The following is a 9,290-nucleotide window of genomic DNA, read 5'->3' as shown; positions in this document are numbered from 1 at the left end:
ATGGACATGGGGAATCAGGGGTGGAAAGGAGGAGTGTGCTGTCACAGTACAGGGAGAGCAATTAGAGTCACATAACAATGTATGTATAAATTTTTGTGTAGGAAAAAATAAAAAGTGGGGCTGACATTCAGGTGGGTCAAGAAAATGGAATTACAGCCCAAAGGTCAGGGGCTACCACGCCCAAAGGCCAGAAGAATGATGCTTATGTCCATAGTTGATGGGCGGGGCTGCTATTGCCAAGGGCCAGGAGGACAGAGTAGCCTCAGGCTGAGGGGCTGGGGTCACCACTCGAGTGGACCAGGAAAATGAGGCCACCCAAAGCCAAGGGGGTGAGGTTTGCATCTCTGAGGGCCCATTAGGTGGGGCCTCCTCTCAAGGCCAAGGGGCCTCCACCCAGAATCTGGAGAGCATGACCAACACCCAGAGTCTGGAGGGTGAGGCCCTTGCCCAGATGGTCCTGAAGAACAGAGGATTATTTTCAAGATTTAAGAGCTAATATAATTCATTCTGCTGGGTTTTGGACTTGCTTGGTGCCCATTATCCCTTCCTTCCCTCTAATTTCTTCCATTTATTGCAAATGTCTACTTTGGGCCTGTCCCACCATTGTACTTTGGAAGCAGATAATTTATATTTTAGATTTCACAGGTTCACAGATAAAGAGGAATTTTGCCCCAGGATGGAATACACCTAAAGTCACCCATATTTAAGTTAGATGATTCAGAAGATAAGATTTTGGACTTGGAGTTGATTTAAGACTTTTGGGATGATGTGATGGGGTGAATATGTTTTGCATGTGGGAAGGACATGAATTTTAGGAGGCCAAAGGGTGGAATGTTATGGATTGCATTATGTCCCCCAAAAATATGTGTTGTAAATCCTAATCTCTATAGCTGTGGTTATACTCCCATTTGGGAATGGATTTTCTTTGTTATGTTAATAAAGCAGTATTAGTGTAGGGTGTGTATTAAGTCTCTTTTGAGATATAAAAGAGCAGATTAAGCAAGGAAGCAAGCAAAGTGGAGGGGGAGATACAGGCCACATGATCATCAAGGAATCTAGGAATAGAAACTGAAAAGAGGCAAGGATCTTCCCCCAGAGAGGACAGAAGGAGAAGAGCCTTCCCCTAGAGCCAGCACCCTGAATTCGTACTTCTAGCCTCCTACCTAAACTGTGAGAAAATAAATTTCTGTTCTTTAAGCCACCCACTTGTGGTATTTCTATTATAGCAGCACTAGATAATTAAGACACTTGGTTTGCTATATTGGCTCAAAACAAATGTAACTGGTTGATTCATGGGGGAAAAATGAATGAATACTGCTGGTAGTAAGTGGTTTTGTTTTGTATTCTGTTTATCTCTACCTCCAGCCTGTCAACAAATTTTAGGGTAAAAAAATCAGAAAGCCTCCTCAGTGTGACCAGTTCTCAACTATGCCAGATATGAACTGGAAAGCAACATTGTTTTTTCATTAGCGTAAATCTACCTGCTTGCGTAGACACACTACCCTGGAGGGAAATACATTCCCCTCTGTCCCATGGGTCACAAAGTTATTTTTATTTGGAATGGAAATAATGCAGCCCATAAATGTCATTTTTTTTCCTCCCCCTAAATTGGCTCTTGTGGGGAAAAGAAAGGTTGCTTATAACTAATATAGAGATTTCTAGAAGCAACAAGAGGTTCTGACTTGAGCGGTATATTTCTAATGAGTCAGAGACCCAGGAATGCCTGAGTTTTCCCAGAAAACTGGGAAGAATAAAGAAAGAAACAAGATAACCAGATGGGACACTCCCAGGGCCCCAGTGGGAGGGACCATGGAGGTGGTTTCTCAACACTGAACTGGTCCCCAGACGTCATAATCTTAAGGATTTGGCTGGTCAAAATGAGAGAAATCAGGACAATGTAGTCAGATTTACATAAAGTGGAATTTGCTCCATTTAAAGACTGTAATGAGATTATGCACCTTTCGATCTTTTGAAATTCAAATGTCCATTCTATGTGACATGATACTGATTGTAGTGAGTCTTGTTTTTTTAATTCTCTGACTCTGCACAGTAAAAAGTTGACAAACTAATTTTGGTCCCTTTTAAAAAGATATATATTAGTCTGTGAAATCTGGAAATCTGAGAACAACTCATCTATGGCATCTCAGTAAATGCTGAATTCCAAGTGAGGTGAGTTGGGATGGAGCTCACAGAAAAATTAAGGTCTAGCAAAGGGCAGGGTGGAGCAAGGACAGAGGGGGGTTTGTTTTCTGTAACTAGAGGACTTGACAAGTCAAAGGGCCCCAAGCCATTAAACTCTAAGGAGTAGACATGTCACCTCTGTGCCCTACCTTGACCTAGGTTGTTCATTGATCCAGGGGCCTAGGGAAGCTTCCCTGCATGTGGATGTGGGGAGAGATTTTTTCCCCCAAGGCCCACTAGTTGCCTTTTTCAGAACAGAAGATCACAATTTGCCCATCTCCCTTGGCAAAGAAGGGCCACCTTGGTTTAGTTGTCCAAGCAGAGCCTCCACTGATGCCCCCCACACCTCTACACATACAGTCTCTCCTTTTCTTGCTTCATATAAAAACCTGGGCAGACTGGCCATGTTGAAAGGGAAGGTGGCCCCTTCCGACCTCCCCTCCCCACTTTCCTGAGTTGTGGCCTCCATGCCACCCACTGTCGCACTCTCCAATCATCTGCACATTCAGAGAGAGAGATGAAGAAGATGAAAATACGCAAAATCATGTTTTTTAAATATCACCTTTGTCCCCCTATGCTCCTCCACCTTCCAGTATTTTCTATTGTCCTTGGCACATCCACCCTCTCGTCGTCATGGCAGCAGCCAGGCCATTCTCAATTCTTTGCCTTAGGGATGTATTAGCACAGAGTAAAGGAGAAGAACCTTTCAAAAGAACTTCTTCTGGCATCTGAGTTTTAAAGGCCTAGCCCCTGAAAGGAAACAAAATAACTCTGGGTGGACATTCTTTCTTTGAGGCAATACTTGATGAATCAGAGCACCCCTGTGGTACAATGAGTTCCCTCGTGTGGCCTTTTGCCCTTGGTTTTAACAAAAACAATTTAGGGGATTTCCTGAGTAATTGACCACCCCAGAGATGCATGAGTTGGAATTGACTCGACGGCAATGGGTTTGGTTTGGTTTGGTTTTGAGGTGCGTAGGGTCACTATGAGTCGAAATCAACTTGATGGCAAGGTTTGGTTATTTGGTTTGGAGGTGCCTATCTGGAACGTGGAGGTTTGGTGGCTTCCTGGCTGATGAGAGCTGGGAGGGATAGTGCATCACTTTGGACATGGAAGCCTTGTGCTGAAAACCCTCCTAGACCTGACTGAGAGTTGTACTGAGCGGAGCTGTGCCAGTTGAGAACTGTGCGAGTTGAGAAGTAGCGTGGGCTGATAGAAGCAGCAGCGGCAGCTGGCTGAGAACAGAGCGGTGCCAAGAGCGGGCATGACCAGCTGGGAACTTGTCCTCTCTGGGAGATGTGTGAGGGCTACCTCAGCCAGGAGTGTGTCTGCTCCAAGGGCTGTCCTGATTGCCGAAGGGAGGAACATGCCCTCTGCTTCGGAGACCTTTCCAGGCCTTGCCCATGTGCCTCTTCCTGACACTGAATCTGAGTTATAGCCTGTTACTTCTAGTTGTATCCTATTACTTCTGATTGTGTCCTTTTACTCTAATAAACCACATAACTGTAAGTATTGTCTGTGAGCTCTGTGAGACGTGGCAGTCAATTATCGAACCCAACAGCAAAAAGGAGTGCCACTGGAGGAGCAGCTGGTGTCAGAGATAATGGAGACATGAGAAAGCAGGGATATACTTGACCTCTGCCTCATAGGAACCAGCTTTATGCTGATTCTTATTCATGAAATTGTTCAACTCCTAAATGAATAATTTCTTTTATAAGGATCAGCACAAAGCTGCTTCGTATAAGGCAGAGGTTAAAGATGTCCCAAATGTCCAACTTCTCCAAACTGCTGCACCACTCCATCATCTCTACCATCAACTACTCCCTCTCCCCTCAGTACTCTCCCTTCCATCTTTGGGTTCCCTAATTCGCTGCAACATCTCACAGAACTCAAGACCTTACTCACGATTAAGTGGTTTATTAGAGAAGTAACAAGGTACAACTTGGAATCAGGAACGACTCAGAAGTAACAGGAACAACTCATGATACAGTTCTTGATCAGGACAGCTTCTTCTTGGCCTCTGCTGCTGGGTCCTGCTCGGTGCCTTCTTGGGCAAGTGTCACAGCTTAGCTCCGTGGATCGGCTAGCCCCACTGCAACCATCTTACACCAGTCTCCTGGTTCCTGCTGCCTCGCCCCACTATTGCTCTTGCTACTGCTGCACCACAGTCTCTTGCTGTCTTCCTTGTTACTTCTCTCTCTCTCTCTGTCTCCTGCATCGAGGTGGTTCTCAGCACAGGGATCCCGGGTCCAAAGGACGTGGTGCTCCACTCCTAACTCTTCTTTCTTGGTGATAGTGAGGTCCCCCCCTCCTCTGGGATTGGTTCTCTTTTAAACCTAGCAGGTTGGTAAAACTGACCAATCCTCTTGCTAAGGTTCCTTACACCTTATTTGCATGGTCCCACCTCCTCAAGTGTTTCACACACCTTATTTGCATTATTAACAGGCTGTCCAATCCCTTTGGTGGGCCACAAGCACCTTATTTGCATAATTACACCCAATCATTTGGTAGGAGTTACAAGACCGTGGTGAGAAAGGCCATATAAAAGTGATCCATTGCACTGCAACCCTGGAGCACACAAAGATTCCCTTTGCTGGGGTAGTGGGTGGGTCAAAGCAGGTGCCAGAACACCTGTCCCCAGCCCAGCATTAGCAGAGTGTACTGGACCTAGAGGGGGATGTAGGTAAGGGCAAGACACAAACATAAAAATACATGTGCCTCTATTCACAGTTGCCAAAAGGTGGGAACAACCCAAGTGTCCACCAATGGATGAATGGATAAACAAATGTGGTATATACATCCAACGGAACGTTATTCAGCCATAAAGAGAAATGAAGTTCTGATACATGCCATGATATGGATGAATCTTGACAACATTATGCTAAGCCATTGACAAAAGGCCACATGTTGTATGATTCCATATATATGAAATGTTGGGAACAGGCAAATCCATAGACACAGAGAGTAGATTAGTGGTTACCAGAGGCTGGGGGGTAAGGGGAATGGGGAGTGATTGCTAATGAGTACGGGAGTCCTTTTGGGGTGATGCAAATATTCTGGAACTAGACAGTGGTGATGGTTGTACAGCATTGTGAATGTACTTAATGCCACTGAATTGTATGCTTTAAAATGGTGAATTTTATTAGAACGTACAGAGAAGATTAGCATGGCCCCTGCGCAAGGATGACACGCAAATTCATGAAGTGTTCCATATTTTTTTAAAAAATAAAAATAAAATGGTGAATTTTATGTTATATGTATTTTACCGCAATTAAAAAAAATGTATGTACCTCCACTCCCCACCCCCACCTCCTGTCTGACACACACACACACACACACACACACACACACACACACATGCTGCCTGGTACACATCAGTTCCACGCACAACCTCTTGTATCCTCTATTTTGCCAAACTTTCCCGGCACCAATTTACTCCTCAGTCAATCAGTAGCTATTTAAATTGAGCATTGAATTAGGCCACAACAGGAATGCGACTGTAGGCCCTGCCCATAAAGGGCCAGGCCTGCCAGCCTCCAGTGCCAAATCCAGAGGTATCCTAAGGTTCAGCTGTGGGTACTGACAACAGTAATTTTCATTAGGGTGATTTTCTCACCTAGACTCTTTGCTTTTGACTCCTTACCCCATCCCTCCTACCCACAGACAATGGGAGTGACAGTCTCCCAGAGCCCCCTCTTATTCCCACAGCTTCCTGACTGAAGCCAGCCACCCTCTGAGGTCCAGCCTCCGCCAGAAGCATTCCAGGATCACTTACTGAGCTCCCTGTCCCAGACACCCCAAATCAACAGCAGGAGTGTCCTGTGCACTTCAGAACTCTGAAGGGTGGCAAAGTCCCCCAGGGGAGGCTTGGTGGCAGGGAGGCCCCTTACAGGCCTCAGAGGGGCCAGGCCCTCAGGGTCTCTAGCCCCATGGTTTGTTGTGTGTGGAATCAATGGCACTCAAAGACCCTGTAGTCACATCACCTGGCCCATGGCTGTGAGGCCTGCGAGCTCTTTCCTGCTTCTCTCAGGAGCCCAGACCCCCAGCCAGAGGACCTTTGCCTATGGCGGGGGTTGGGGGTCGGGGTGGGGCTGGGGAGTGGGGACTTTTGGGGCTCTGGGAAGCTGAAATAGCTCCACAAACTGCTCAAGCTGAGTAAGGAAGCTGGGAAGCTCTCTGAGACTCCTGCCCTATCATAAGCATTTGTTCAAAACAAAGTGGGATCTTTGGGAGGCCATGTCTGGTCTACATATTTTCTGCTTGCGTAGACTTTTCATGTGGAACACGATTGCGTAAAGCACTAAAAACCCCAGTGAGCGAATCCAGCAGCGAGATTCGAAGTCCCCAGGCAACCAAACACAGCTGCCGCCCTCGCCGTCAACCAGCCACCAGGGGTTTGCCAGTGAATTAGGATGTGGTGCCCTCTAAAGGCCTTGAGGTTTACATGGCCGACTAAGGGGTCAGGACTAGGGGGTCCCATTACGTGATGGGAGGACCACAAGGTGGACAGAGTTGAGTGATTTGTTCAAGTCACAGGGAGTCCAGGCTCAAGCGGAGACACAGATCCAAGCCCTCTGAACTCGGCCCTTTGGTATTCTGTTGCCCTTTGTTAACTGAGGAAAAGAAAATTCCCACACCGTGCTTACCAGTAAAAAAAACCAAAAGCAGTTGCCTTGGAGTCAAGTCCAACTCTTAGCGACCCCATGTGTGTCAGAGTAGAACTGTGATCCATAGGGTTTTCAATGGCTGATTTTTCATAAGTAGATCACCAGGCCTTTCTTCCTAGGCACCACTGGGTGGACTTGAACCTCCAACCTTTTGGTTAGCAGCCAAGTACGTTAACTTTGCACCACCGAGATTTCTAAACCTGTTGCCTTCAAATCAGTTCCAACTCATGGAGACCCTATTTGTGTTAGAGTAGAACAGAACTCCATAGCATTTTCAATGGTTGATTTTTTGGAAGTAGATGGCCAGGCCTTTCTTCTGAGGTGCCTCTAGGTGGACTCAGACATCTAACTTTTCAGTTAGCAGCCTAGCACTTTAACCATTTGCACCACTCAGGAACTCCACACTACTTACACAGCGCTAATGAAGCTTAAGCTTCAGGACCCCACATTTGCAGAAGATCCTTTCAGGGGCCATTGGAGGAGCCCTAGAAAGGTATTCCCACGGTCATATGAAAATTTGCAAACGTGAACTATTTTAACTGTAACTGCTTAAGATGGCAGTCTCTTTGCCCTCTGACTTCCCCTCTGTCACACTTCCCCTCATGTGCTGTGGCATTAGAGAGGCTAAGGGCCTTTGGGATCTGGCTAAGGGGAAGTTGAGTTGGAGATACATTTAAAGGGAGTTGAGTGGGATATGTTTACACATATAGCTATTACTGGCCATCTTGGGGTAGGAATGACTTCCAGGAATAGTCCTTCTGCCCACTGTGACAACTCACCTGACATCATGACACAGTATTGCGATATGTAGGTGTCCTACAGCATCCAGGATGTGAATGGTGAAGGAGAAACAAGGTTTGCAATATACAGAGCCAGAAGCTAGTCTGTGGAAAATTCTTCCAATCAAATGTGTAAACCTGAATGCAGTTCCAAAGGGAAGATTTTCCTGTCAAGGAAATAATAATGCAGTGAATATATAACTGCACATTCACCATAAAATGAAAATACTTTTCAAATATTTCTTTATGAAACCAATAGAAACTATTCTGACATTGAGAAGTAAATTGTAAAAAAAAAAAAAAAAGTTTCTGGTCACACAAAAGAGGTGAATTTTGAATAGAGGTAATGTATGGGGTCAGATTGTTTAAGAATCCAGTTAATGAAAACAAGTAAAGCATATCAACAGATTGAGGAAAGATTTAAATTTCTTGCTGATTTGACCAAAATACTGACATTGACAAAGATAACATAAATCTCATAATGGCTCTCTACAACAAGGATGGCGAAGTCAAACTGGTTAATGAGTATTGTTATTTCAAAGAGTATTTAAGATTTGTCCCTGTACGTGAAATTTGATATGCCCCGAAAATTTACAGCTATTATATGAAAGAAATTTGAGAGGTTTCCCCAAATTTGACAGCAGTTCTAAAAATGTACATGCCATTATCAGTAACAAACTGTGAAGCTGAAAGTTTTCTAAACTATCAATAACGAAAAACAAATCTCCATCAACCTTGCCAGTGAAAAGATCAAATTATTTATTTGCTCTCGTACGTCAGTCAGTTAACAAAACTTCATATTACTTTTCTGGGTTATGCAATATTTGCGGTATTTCTCAGCATTTTAAATGTTACGGATCGTGTTTTCTTTCTGATCCTAAGTAAACATTCCTTTCCTGCCTTATTTTGTATTCATAATTTTGTGTTCTTTTTTTAAAACAAACCCGTTGCCAACAAGTCGATTCTAACTCATTGCGACCCTATAGGAGAGAGTAGAACTTGCCCCATAGGGTTTCCAAGGAGCAGCTGGTGGATTTGAACTACAGACCTTTTGGTTAGCAGCTGAGCTCTTAACCACTGCACTACCAGGGCTCCAAGGCCCCCCAAACTGTATAATCTTCAGGCTCCACCAATCCTGGCTCCACCCCTGCATGCACTCACACTCACTCATCTCACATACACAAGCACCAAAAAGAAATGGAGGCCCATTGAGTGAAAGGAGGCTCAAGATCCCTTCCCTATAGACATTTATATTCTTTGGGGGTAGCTCTCTTTATCAGTAAAAAGGTACTGCGGAACACCAATCCAATATCAGACTTCTACTCCAGAAAATTCAGAGAATCATAAAATTACTACAGATTTATTTAAAGCTTGACCCAAAGAGAATTATTTTCACTAATGAAGCTGATTTTGCTAATTAAGTTAATTTTACTAATTAAGCTAATTTCCTGTTGGTTCCCCCAGTGCCTTACATTCCTTTAGTGTCACCCCCAAAGAAATTACAGAGGAGAGCTTTGGGCCCTTATTTCACCGTTCCCTCAGACAGAAGGGGTGGTTTTTCTTTTACTTGGGTATTTTAAGATTATCATCATCTGTTATGTAAAAAAAAAAAAGATTCAAATGTTAATTTTTTATCTTAATGTTTCATCAGCTAAAACTTTTT

General features: G+C 44.4%; 1 non-coding gene across 1 annotated transcript; it reads left to right on the top strand.

The window, feature by feature from the left end:
• Positions 1-5,295: 5,295 nt before the first annotated feature.
• Positions 5,296-5,399, top strand: LOC111820697 (U6 spliceosomal RNA). The gene has a single exon (XR_002824211.1). It is a non-coding gene; the product is annotated as a U6 spliceosomal RNA (small nuclear RNA).
• The last annotated feature ends 3,891 nt before the right edge of the window (positions 5,400-9,290 follow it).

The sequence above is a fragment of the Trichechus manatus genome, unplaced genomic scaffold, assembly GCF_000243295.1.
Source record: "Trichechus manatus latirostris isolate Lorelei unplaced genomic scaffold, TriManLat1.0 scaffold00046, whole genome shotgun sequence".
Classification (NCBI taxonomy): Eukaryota; Metazoa; Chordata; class Mammalia; order Sirenia; family Trichechidae; genus Trichechus; species Trichechus manatus.
Note: the sequence above shows the minus strand (reverse complement) of the source record. Positions and strands in the feature narration are given on the sequence as shown.